At 38.3% G+C, this 13,283-nt stretch overlaps 1 protein-coding gene across 7 annotated transcripts in view; it reads left to right on the plus strand.

Moving 5' to 3' along the window:
* Positions 1–13,283, plus strand: part of osbpl8 (oxysterol binding protein-like 8) — a 118,150-nt gene that overhangs the window by 15,021 nt on the left and 89,846 nt on the right. For 2 of the 7 annotated variants that reach the window (XM_088072989.1, XM_088072993.1), the window contains exon 2: positions 558–607. The exons of the other annotated variants lie outside the window; for them this stretch is intronic. The gene's annotated coding sequence lies outside the window, so the exon portion shown is untranslated. The remainder of the gene's footprint in view (positions 1–557; positions 608–13,283) is intronic. 7 annotated transcript variants of the gene reach the window in all.

Here is a 13,283-nt window from a genome sequence, read left to right on the forward strand (position 1 = left end):
CTGTAGCTTGACTGTTTTACAGAGTTGATTTTGGAGCGACCTTCCACTTTAAGCTAGTCCATTAGGAGAATGAATTCCTCAGTGACATGCTGCCAAGTATTTTACCCCAGGTCCTGGGTCAGTGTTATCCTCATGAGCCGGGTTCTTTTTCAATAGCGCTGTATGGGTGCATATCCCTGCAAATGGAACAGCACATTTAACAAATAACATTTTTCTGAGAAAAGTGATATCAATCTCCTGCTTATTTCAGGTGTTTAATACTGTCTGACCGTGTGTGTGTGTGTGTGTGTGTGTATTTGAGGACCCTTTAGGGTTTGTAGACTATATTACATCCAGGTCACATCCAGCTGGGGATGCTTATATGAAAAGCTTACTCCTGTCTTGTTGCACACACACAGAGGGAGCTCTCACTGCTGCTCTGCCGCCGACACCGGCAGCCCCTGCAGCACTAGCCTACATTTCAGAGGAGGAGGAAGAAAAATATGGTGATGTCATCTCGATGTCTCTCTCCCCTCCTCTCTCTCTCTCTCGCTCTCCCCCCTCTTGTCCTCTCTCAGAGCCTGTCTTATGAATGTAATGGTGCTTTCTGCTGCCCGAGCTGCGTGAGGTAGGTCCTTCATTCACCCCCCCTGTGCTCTCTTGCACGTGTGCATGCTCCATCTGTCCAGCTGCCTCCATGCCTCTGTGTTTGTGTGGTAACATTTACCAGCACTTGATCTGGATACAGTTTGTCTTCCTGTGTGTTTAATAATCTCACTCTTGAAGCGTCTTTCGGGTGTTTTCGTGGTGTGTATGTGCGTAGGAATGCTCAGTTAGGGTAACAGATGCTAATACATTGAGGTCACATCACACTCCCGCCTGATGATGTGTTCTGATAGCAGGATAGCTACTGAGAATTTGTCTGGCGGTGTCAGACTGCAGATAGGTGTCGAAATCCCAGGCTGAGACGAGAAGGTGAATCATATTCGTCCTGCTACTGACAGCACTGATCAGATGATGATCCCATCTTTCAGCTCACCCTTTTTTTCCCATGCACACTTTTCCCTAAAAGGTCACTCTCGGGTCAGAGGGATAGGGTCTGCCGCCGTGACCTTTCCACTCATTACTTCCTTGTGATATCCACAAATCCTTTACAATAATAATGATCTTTAAGCTTCATGTGCTGACTTCTTTTTTCCCTTTTCTGTTATGCAAGAGGTATCAGGCACACACAAACAGACACATATTATTCAACTCGGGCTGCGTGCGTCATAGGCATTTTCACTGACAGCTCTGTAGTGGAGCCTTGGCTCCGTTCTCTCTGATTCTGCTCTCTGTCTCTGTGGAGGGGATTGTTCGTTATGAGCCAATAGTCGTTTAAAAAGCCGAGCAGCCGCAGTGGCTCTCCTGTAAGGGGATTGAACACTCCGAGGTCACCACAGTCTCCTTGACTCCACGGGAGTTCAGAGCTTTACATCGTCCTCATCAGCATTCCCATCCACATGTCTCTGTGAAGGATCCGATAAATGGTTGTCAGTGAGGGCTGAGTCACCTTGTTTCATTTAAAAGAGGAATACCGTTTTATTGTGCAGTGTGACACACTTGCTGCCATTCTTTCACAATCAAGGATAATATCGCTGAAAAAGGATTCTCTGTCGTGGTAATTTTTCTGTTAGGTATGATGTTAAAGTGCCCCAGGAGCAGCGTTTCAACATGGAAACCAAATAATTACACTCATCATGTAAATATACCTGATTTAGAGTTACGTAATAATGGTCTTTTCTCTGGTTTAGCAGTACTCCCTTTAGCTGTGTTTGTGTTTCACATGTTATGTAGTGTCAAGGGCATGTAAAATGTCTGTAATGGACTGAATGTGGCTCATGACATGATATGACACTGAATTTCTATATGCTGATGATCAAATGGTAGCCAAATTGTAGCAGCAGTTTCTGTCCTAAAAGCTGTTATTGAGGGTGAGCTGTACTAACGTGAACTAGAAACACGACAGCAACAAACTTCTTTTTCTTTTTCTTTTAGATGTGTCCCCTTGTATTATTCTGTGTCCCATCTCTAAATTTGGAGGTTTTTGCGTGTCCACAAACACAGCAAAGACAGAGCTTTCCATGACTTCTATTATTCTTCACCAGCAGTTAGTGACTGTTTGTGTGGATAATGCATCAGTCTGTTGCTGTGACTAAATGCAAACTTTTAGACCCAGCAGAATAAATAGTTAAGTTTCACTTAAAATGCATTTGACATTCTGCTGCTCCATCTGTACCCAGAGTACACTCTGCGCTCTGAGAGGTGCGATGAACATCTGAATTATGTATATACTGTAACAGCATTCCTGATTAATGGTCTAGCTCCAATAATATATATTGTGGCAGCAGATGTTTTTATCATGCCAATCCACCACAAATAAATGAATGTATAGGGCATCCTGTATATATCGGCCTGTATTAATATATTGCAAAAATATTTGTGTTGTTGTGTATGTCTGCAGACATGTAAAAAGAATTTGTATTACAGAAATGTTAAAATATTTTTTAGATAATTTAGAAACGGTATCTCCACTACATAGTTTGTCAATCATAAAACATTTAATTAACTTAGATCATTTTTGATTTATCACAATTATTAAGAAAAAGAGATTAAAGTGATCCTTGTTTAAAAAATTACGTTTTGCATTACACATCTATAAAAACAGACTTTCCTATATATCGATATTGGAGATTAACAACCTCTAAAATATAGATTTTGTCATTTGCCTCAAAAGTCTGCATTGATCAGGCACTACTTTTTGTATTTGGATTCAGCAATGCCAAACAAAAGATCTATTGTCACTGACGCATGTGTCATTTTGGGTGCTGAAATGAAATGGATCCCATCCAGCACAAACTGGCAATCTGCAAGTCAAGTTTTGGAGGGCACCCATGTCTCTCTAGGGAGAGGGAAGGGTAGCAAAATAACCCAAAGACTACTTTTCACATTTCTGCAAGTCATTTCTTGTAAAATATGGCACAAATCTAGCCAATGCAATGCTTCTGTGTGAGTCATCCCGCTTTATTAGGACATTTTTTATATAATATCTGCTTCATACACTCTCTCTGGCCAAACCTGTGGGATCGCTCCCAGCTGCTTTGATGTGGACAGGACAGAAATTATGTAAAGGCGTCTTGTATTTATGAGAACAGGATTTGTTCAGGGATGAGATTTAATCTGTGCTACAGGAATGGCTGCCAGATGATGTTTAATGCTGTAAGATCTGCAAGTGTATTATTTTCCTAAAGCAGAGAATGATCTGTTCTGTCCTGCATTGTCTCTTTACATTGATAGTAATTCTACTTTCTGGGTTTGTGTCCTTTTGTTCCTACATATACAGTATCAGATTTTTACAGAGTTTGTGTCGACATGAATATGTTTCTCTCCTTGTCAGTGGGATTAAAAGTGATTCTTATTCTGGTGAAATACTGCTTGATTCTCTGTGGTCTACCAAGGCAATCCTCTGCCTCTGCTTACATGGTTGATTAATATTCCTCACTCCCTGACCTACATGGATTAATTCTGTTTAAAGATGTCTCCCCCCGAGTGCAGCACCAAACTGGGACAGGCAGAAGATTACATTGGACCAACTGACTTGAATGTCCCCTCTTTGTCCAGTTGTTTTCATTTTCATAGAATGAAAACAGTTTGTCCATCAGCCCGACAAGCTGATAATTCAGGGATAGCCTGATGTTTGATATGTCTCTACAGGAAATTACATCTTACCTGTTTGGGCTGTTTTATCTTTTAAAACTGATGAGTAGTAGATTCCAGAGTTGTGTGTTTATGTGTGTCAATGAGTGAGTGTGAAATGATGATGGTGCTGTCACTATAGTACTATAGGGGATAGATAGCTCCAGATGGAAGTAGTCTTAATGGTATGCCTGTCGTTTTCCATTGTAGTAAGTATATATTCTTAATTTGTAGAGTGATTTGCTCTGAAGCTTCATTTTTCTTGGCAGGCGTTTAGATTAAAAATAGCACTGCATTTAAAAAAAACAAGCAAGGGGCTTTGTTGGGACCAAACACGGTATATAAAGATGGACGACATCCCCACTTACCCCCGCTATTCTTAAATGAAGCTGAAATATCCCAGATACGACCACTGGTGATGACCAGTGGTCTGACCATTAGTGAGCAGCCCCGTTGAATGCAAGCGCATGGACTGGCTGTCACGGCTGTTGCTTCAGTTACATAAAATGCCACCATATTTTTGAATTTTTTGGTTTCATCCTAGCATGCTGAGCTGCCAGCTCCATCAAATACACCGTGTTCGACTGAACCACACCACAGGTGGTATGGGTTGTAGCCGCTGTGGTGGCGGGCCAGTCCACATGTTGCATTAAATTGAAGAATGCCTGCAGTGATTGGCTATGAGAAAAATCATACAGAAATGATAAAATGCAGGTTTTGTTTAAATAAAGAAGTTTCGATATCACTTGATAATGGGTGATTTCAGTACTACCTGAAATACCTTATCAAGAACTGATACCCAACTTTACAAGGGATGTATAAATATGATCTATGGTCTAATATTAATCTTTAGTGTTGTTTATTAGCAAATTTTAGTCTGTTAAACTAAGAGGCTTAACTTGGTAAACATCTATTGACAGAATGTAGCTCAAAGAATTGCTGGGCCTAAGTGCACCCTCACGGGGCTGCTACCATGACTTTAAAGTCTGAAGATAGTTTTCAGCCATACACCTGGGGGCAGGGTGCATCTATGTGGTTAGTCCTGCCCTTCTTCTTCGTAATTAGTCTCGACAAGACTTGATAAAACTTAGCCCGAGGCTGAGGTATGCAGCATCTGTGGAGCTAGCCCGTGTCAAAGAAACAGTCAGCAATTTATCAGCAAAAATGTGATGATATTTAAAATTCAATAAAGCGTAGGCCCTATAAGTAATACAGTAGTCTTTAATTTGAATTTGTGAGGTCTAAATTGCCAAAAACATTTAATTTGTACATCTTTTAATTTCTTTTTCTCAAAATGAGTCGAGGGATTCAGATGTGACAAATCTTTTAACCTACCACTGAGTATCATACTGTACTTATTTTATACCTGCATTTACTCTTTTGGCAAAATTTAGATAAATGTTACACTTTCCAAAAAGTTTACCTTTATACTTGCATGCAATACTTAAATAAAGAAGGATGATTTGTCAAAAATCAGTCATAAATTTGGTTACGTTGAAGTATCTGATTAATGCTGTGGTTGGGTTGTATGGGAAACATTCAGACACATAGATGATTTCAGTATCAAATGATCTTAAACTCATAATGTTTGAAACATTTATCTTTTTATTTTATGGAAATAAATGCATTTTGTTGAGATGTTAAATAACTTAACATCTCAACAAACCACTGCTGTGTGAAGAAAACAGCTGTTCCTTTTTACCATCTTGTAAAAGGAGCCTTTTGCTTTGAGAGATTGTTGTTTGAGATAATCCTAAAAGCCTCATCATCACTTAGCAGCAGTTGGAATAATAGACCTTGTTCAGAATTATCACAGTGGCTGGCAGTCGCTTCAAGGAGTGCTGATGAAGGAGAGACTGAATCATCAGAAAAAAAACATCGAAATGTAAATTGTCTGTGGTTTTGTGTTTGAATTTTACTACTGAAGTGGGGGGAAATATCAAGGTGCAACCTGGGACATTGTTACCACCTCATGCTTTGCTTTTATCACCCATCTGGCATGACGGCACACCGTATGTCTCACTTAACCACTGTTAATCATTCTCCAAACACTCAGCAGTGACAGCAGTGATAGGCCTATATAGATCTGCCTCTCTGGCTGTCAGAGAGCTACCTCGCCTTTTAGAGTGGACAGCAACATCACTACCATCAGCTTAGGGTCCTGAAATGATTGCTGTCCTTGCCTGCCCTTGAGCTGCTGAGCTCTACTGTTAATCTAAAAACAATCAAAGTCAGAGTATTTCACTGCTGCAGACTGAAAACAATAGTGACAAGCAGTCCAAGTCAACATTTTCAAGTGCTCATTGCATTTCCTGAAATGTATGTTTTTGTAAAACATCATGCTTTTAAAAAACAATAGTTTTTGTTTTGTGATATTTGTAATATTTGGCAGAATATGGTTTGTAATGTGCAACACAGAGTAAAAGGAAATTACAACAACAGTTAGGCTATAATTCTTAGTGTAATTGGACCGCAATTACTCTGAAAGTCAATCAGCTCTTTTCTAGGCTGCTGAAAGGTTTACGTATGTGTATATTTTCCTGAAGGTGATCTCTTAAGAATGCCTTGAGGAATTTCTTCAAATTTGGCAAAGACGTAGCTAACACTCAAGGATGAACTCGATCAAATTCGGAGATAAAAGGTCAAGGGCACTGTGACCTTGTCCATCACAGTCTTGTGAATACGATTGCTCAAAACACTTTAGAAAATTTCTTGGATTTTGGAACAAATGTCCACTTTAACTCAATGATGAATTGATTACAGTTCATTGGTCAGAGGTCAAGGTCAATATGACCTTGCGCCTATCTCATTTTTGTGAACATATCTCAAAAAGGCCTTTTGGGAGTTTCATTAAAAGTTGGCACTAATGTCCACTTGTACTCAATGATGAACTAATTCGAGTTCAGTGGTCAAAAGTCACTGTGACCTCACAAAACACATTTTTGGCCAAAACATAACGTTAATTGTGATAACATTTCATACCAATGTCTAATAGAATAAAATGTTGAAGTTATGACAATTTCTATCCAAACGTTCATAGGTCAAAGTCACAATGACCTGTTAATATTGTGCAAAAAAACTTTTATGGCCATTATTCAGCACCATAACTCAGGAACAGAAGGGGAAACATTTGGTCAGATACTGAATTGGTGACACCAATCTTGGGGGTCCAACTTGAAGCTGTGCTGATTTTATAGATCTTCTGTGTTGCCAAGTTGAAAATGCATGTTAAAGACATACAGCAGACGGTATGAAAAAATGGACAGAGCTATTGTGACGTCACCCATTGTTTTTTTGAAGCCTTGATTTCGGACAATGACATCTTGTTGTTTGAAGCCAGCTGGTCCGCATTGGCTTCAGTATGCAGCCTCAGAAGTTGCGGCTTGGTGTAGTGTCCATTTTTTAGACTATATAAGTTCACCTTAGCAGTATTTAGCTGCACTTAATGTCAAGCAATTTTTTTGTCATCATTCTTAACAGAAACCTTTATGCATAGGTCAATGTGGTATTGTCTCCTAAATCTACCACTTAGTCACTGTAGCCTCTTTCAAAATATTCAGCACAAAGAGTAGTGAAAATGGTTTGTTGTCTACTGGTCCAAGTTTCCTGTGGAACTGGTTTTGCCACCTTTTTAGCAAAACTGAAATCCTCTTCAAGAGGTGATGACCCTTTTTGTTGCCCATGATGCATATCTATGTATTTATGCTCTTAAACTGCAGTTCAAATTTAAAAAAATGTCAACTAAAAACACAGTATTCTCAGAGGTTCCCTGCTTATCTTTTGGCTCTGTGGACAAACCCCTCAGCAAGTGTTTCAGCCTTTGTTTTGGGGCCATTGCCAAGCCACAAGTTTAGGATTCCCTGTGCGTTTGCCCTCTATCTTTGGCAGTGATTCTTAGCTCTTTGCTGTCAGACTGCTGTGTTGTGGCTGAATCAGATTGTTATGTGCCAGCTTGTGCAAAGGGGTAGAGTGTCAGTAAAGTGTGAAAGTGAAGACAATAAAGCCATAATAGAGTGGATTGTCTGTCACTGGCTTGTCCATTGTTTATTGAGTGAGGCAGAGTCTCAATCATGCCCACAATCAGAGTTTGATATGGAACTGAAAAAAGGTATATTCAGAAAATAAAAGAGCCAGATTAATAGTTTAGCCACACCTGCAGCTCTGTGTGTTTAGGCATTGCAGTGCTTTGAGCTAAATGCTAACATGTTTACAATAACAATAACAAGTGTTAAAATACTGATGTTTTCCATTTAAATATGATGGTTTAGGATGTTATGTATTCATTTATGTCCTGTTTTTTAACTTTTATTTATTTCTTTTATTTATCTTTTTATTTCCATATTTATTCAAACATGTTTTTAGTTATTTTTATTTATTTTGTCATGTATTTATTTGTCTTTTTATTTCAGCATGTACTTGTCATTTTATTTCCATATTTATTTATTTGTGTCCTGTTTAATTATCAACTTATATTTTTCCATATTTTTATTCATGTATTGATTTCTTTATTTCCATATTTATTTAAATAGGTTTCCATTTCTTCTTTTTTATTTTGTTTTTCTTTTTTTTTGCTTTTTTGCTTTTATGTCAGCATTTACTTGTTCTTTCGTCTCTTAAGTTGTTTTTAAATGTATTTAGGGTTTCCTACACATTTATTAATTTGTGGCGGATTGCCACGATTACAACATCTGCCGCCACATATTGTTTTTATATTTTTGGAGCAAGACTGTTCATTATGAGCACTATTGGAGTATATATATATACTATTTAATCATTAATTTCACCACACTCTCGGAGCTCCCATTTAGAGAGGTAGAGATGATAAAAAGTGACACACACAAGATAACTATCAATAGACCCAGAAACACTTTATGTTTCCCACAAGGAAATTCAGCTTTCATCACTACGACTTAAGAGACAATATATTAGCAGTAAATTTGGTCAAAGAATCATACAAACAAATGTACATCTCTCCTTACACTGCTAGAAAAACCTCTGTTGCAGTTCCTGATTTCTGTGTTATTTTTTACCTCAGCCATGTGGCTGCTGCTGCGGGCTGAGTCACAGACTGATTGCTAAAGCCGGTTTTGAGAAAGAGTTGAAAGCATCTGTCTCAGCGTGACGGGTCCTTGAGAGTCGAGGCCAGATGAAGTGTGTGTGCTGGCCGCAGCCAAGAGGCTGTTGGAGCGCTGGAGCGTTACATTAGTAGAATGACTGGTGGGAGGATTTAGTGACCTTCTCTTTGTCAGGATGTCCTCCTGTCCTCTGTCTGATATTAGGCAGTATTTGTCTCTAAGAGTCTCCTAAAGCTGCTTCCTCCCTGCTCCATTCCTTCTACTTGGCACCTTGCTAAGGAAACTCATGTACTTAAATTGGGAAGAGCTATTTTTGAAATGGCAATACAAACAAAACTTCATGTTTGTGTAAATATACCACATAAAGATGTAGAATAGGATAACATAGAAACACATAAATGATTCGAACTGCAACAGAATGGAGCGCCACCTTTTCTTGAGTGTCGGTTGCATCAAATCCTGCTTTCTCTGTGCATAAAAACCTCAATTTGCTGTTATTTGAATCATCTGAATCCCACAGCTCATTTTCTTTTATCACTTGTTCGTGTGTTTCATGATTTGAACTTGAAAGAACCTCTCCATGTCCCCATAAGGCATTTATGGCCCTGTTTCAGAGCTCTGATTGCTCTGGATGAGATTGCCCTTTCCTGTGATCAAATTACTGATCTCAGTGCAGTGGGTAAGGGCAAACAGGGGCAAATCGAATGATGCATTTTTAATCTTTATTTATTCAGGAAAAAGGTCACTCGAAGCCATAGTTGGTAACTTTCATAAAAGTATCTTTTTGTCATATTTGCTGAAATTGTCACTATATTCGAACAGCAGTACATGAGATAGATTATCTGTAGAAAAAAAATCCTCCTCTTCTTCGTAGTGCTTTTTAGGGCTCGTGTACACCTAGCGTTTTCTCAGCACCAGCGCCTTTTTCCCAATTGCTCTCAAACAGGAGTCATCTGCGGCTGCATGTGGCTGGAGAAAAATTCCCACGACTGTATTCTTTTAGCGCGCTAGCCTTTTTTGTACCAGTGCTTTGGGTTGAAAATCTCGGAATTTTTCAGAAAGGAGTTGGTGATGTTGTTGGTGAGGAGCTCCTCTGTGGGAGCAGATTGGCTGGCAAACGCTAGATGTTGCTGGTGTGTGTTGTGCGTTCATCACTGTACAGCTGTAAGCTCGTTTTTTCCTGTGTAGTCAACCCTCTGTCAATGTGACGTCACATTAGCTTACTAGCTTATGCTAATGTCGAGATATTGTTGTCATAGAAAAAAACCCCACATGCAGCGCATCTTTAAAAAAAAAAAGCTTGGAGCTTCATCCCTGTGCTTTTTTTTTTTCTTAATGATGCGCCGCAAGTGGGTTTTGTGCCGCCACTGCATTTGCTGCAAACTTTGTTTAATGTCATAATACACACTTCTAAAGCGATACTTGAAGCAGGAACAATACTGATTTGATACTCATTACCTAATGGATCAGAAAGCGAATATCCACAAGCGCTGATTACATTTTGTTGCAATCCCATGAAACACACTGTGTACAATCCTACTATAAAATGAAGAAAGCTCTGTCGGTCCATCTGTCTGTCTGTCTGTCTGTCTGCATCTAGTTTTCTCCTCAATGGGTTGCCCAATCAATCTAAAATTGCACATGGGCATTAAGAATTGACAGTGGTAGAGAGTGACAAAGCTCTTTGTCTCATTCACCCACTGCCCATGCCTGTTCTGTATAAAAATACTTCATAAATAAGGTTGACTTGTTCTTCTTCTGCCCGGATGAGTGAAAACACAGACAGCGCCACCCTGTCATTGCAACTCACACTGTGGTTAAAGGTGGAATTTCAGCTTGAATGATGTGATATAAAACCCTATTTTTTCATTCTTTCACAGCGGTTAAAAACCTATGTTGCTGCATATTACTGTATGTTTGCTGCTGTTTGTAACACATAACAAAGCATAAAAAAAGGACAGTTTTTTTCTTAATACAGTCCTTGCATCAGCAGTGTCAGTTTTCAGTTCTCAGCACTGCATCTTTCTCACGTGGCGTCTGGTGGTCACATAGTCAGATAAGGTGTAGCCTAATCTCAGTTGGGAGCACAGGGTTCATACCATTAAAATATCCACACAAACAGCAATCAGCTAAGTGGCCGCCTCCTATAATCGTTTTTAGAAAAGCATTTTCAGGATAGCCACGTGTTGGCAGACAGCTGCTTCACCCAAAATAATCTCCCCAAAAGCGTAGAGTGTAATTAACAGATGGTCCCACTTGTTCATGAACTCATGTTGAGGATGTAGTGCGGTGTTCGTGGCGTTACAGGTGCAAACAGTGAGTTAATGTCCACCATTTAAAAGGTGTTGACGGACGAGTGCGTGGGGTAGTGAGTGTAAAGGATGTATGCATACAGTCTTCATCCTTGGTAACAGGACTACTACTCTGTTTACACTTGCCTCACATTTCAAACGGCTGTTTGCGTGTGTTTGTTGTGTCTGTTTGCACTAGAGATTATGTGCGCTCTCTTGTACATTCTTGTTATCCTTTTGTCGTAAAATTCTGAGTCTTCAGGTTTTGCTGGTCTTTATTTCCTGGAAAGCTCCATTATTTACATTTTTTTTAGAGCTTAGCTCAGGTCTGAGTTCTCCTAGTATCGGATTGCACAATATTTCCGTCTTTTGAATAGGGCTGTAATTAATGATTACTTTCATTATTGGTTACTCTGATGTTTATTTAATTGATTTTTCACTATGGTCTTTAATATGTTAATTTCTTATAGCCTAAAGTTGACATCTTTAAACGGCTTGTTTTGTTCTACCTAAACCCAAAGGTATTTAGTGTACAATTCTATGAAATCAAGAAAAGCAGACAATTGAGAATCTAGTGAATGTTTGGCATATTTACTGAAAAAAAATATTGTAATGATCAATTTCTGTTGGTTAACTAATTGTTTTATCAATTGATTAATAAATTAATAAAATATATTATTGTAATGATCAATTTCTGTTAGTTAACTAATTGATTTATCAATTAATTAATACATTAATAAATATATAGATAAATAGACGCTGTAATGAATTAATAAATAAAGAAATATATAAATAAATTTGGAAATAAATGAAGGAATAATGAATAAATAAAAAAATAGTATGGAAACAAATGAAATGATAGATAAATACATTACTAAAGAAATAAAAGAAATGAATTGATAAATAAAATGTAATAATTAATGAGGACACAAATAAATAAAAAATATCTACTTTTTCTATTCTGTGTCTGTATGTTAATGTGGTAGGAGTTCCTAACATCTGCATGTATTTCTTTATTTATGCATTGTTTTATTACTGCCATTTGTATTTGTTTCAGCATTTATTTAGTGTTTTATTTACATATTTCAGCATATCATTATACATTTTCTTATTGATTCTTTTGCCATTTTTCATAATTCCTAACTTTTGACCTTTTGTGTCAGATTAGATGATCAAAGTCATAAATTCTTGCAGTGATTTAGCTGAGAAATATTATACAGTTCAGTGTTTCCTCTAGGATTTTTTTCAGCAGCGGGGGGCAGGCTCTCCGGGGAGCCGCGGCGGCGTAAACAAATTATGGTTTTTAAAGGCTGAATGTAAAAATAAAAAATAATAACAAAAATTCAACAATAAAATAATAAAAACAATAAATAATAATTTCTTGATGGGGCTGTAATCAGTGGCAAAGTTTGCACCCAGGCTCAGAACAATGGATTTTTCTTGGTTTTTTGTAGAACAGCTCTAAGGCTCTGTTGTACGGTAATTCCCCAAGAGGTGGCCGTTGATGCTCAGCAGCATACATGCTGCAAGGTGATCCCCCTGCAGCCTGTTTCTCAAGTCAGTCTTCACTTACAAATAGAAACAATAATTTTTATTAATTTTTTTATTTATTTTTTTCAACCCATTTAGGGTCCCAGCCTGATAGCCTGTGTTTCCCTTTATGTTTTTCTCCTCTCCTCTCATCTCTCTCTCCTGCACCATCACTTTGCTCTCCTGCTCCTTCACTCAGCACTCCCCCTCCTGTACTCTGCTCTCCTTCACTTTGTTGCACTGCTCCTCCCTGTCTGTTACTTGTCTTATACGATTACATAAAACATTAACGTCAGATAATTTACACTCACGTCACATTTGATTACAAGTGTGAACATAATTTTTTACCTAACCATCATAATTTGAGTCAGTAAAAAGGCTAATGATACCTGACTAGCGCCATCCTCATCAGGTGTCTTTCTCTTCTTTGAAAAATATTTGAACAAGCTCATCTGAAAATGCAGTCAGCAGTTACATCATGGCGTGTATATCGCTTAATGCTATCAATTAGTTTACTCACGTTAGCGACACTGAGTTGAGTTGGCACCGGGCCCAATTAACTTAAGCTACATAACCTTAGCTGGCCATCAATATTTTGCGAATGTTTATTTAACTAATAAAATCTATTATAAGTTTTCCTAAGCTAATAAGTCTACCTTTTCTCCGGTAAGTT

The sequence above is a fragment of the Plectropomus leopardus genome, chromosome 22, assembly GCF_026936395.1.
Source record: "Plectropomus leopardus strain MGB_pleo_1.0 chromosome 22, ASM2693639v1, whole genome shotgun sequence".
In the NCBI taxonomy this organism is placed as follows: Eukaryota; Metazoa; Chordata; class Actinopteri; order Perciformes; family Serranidae; genus Plectropomus; species Plectropomus leopardus.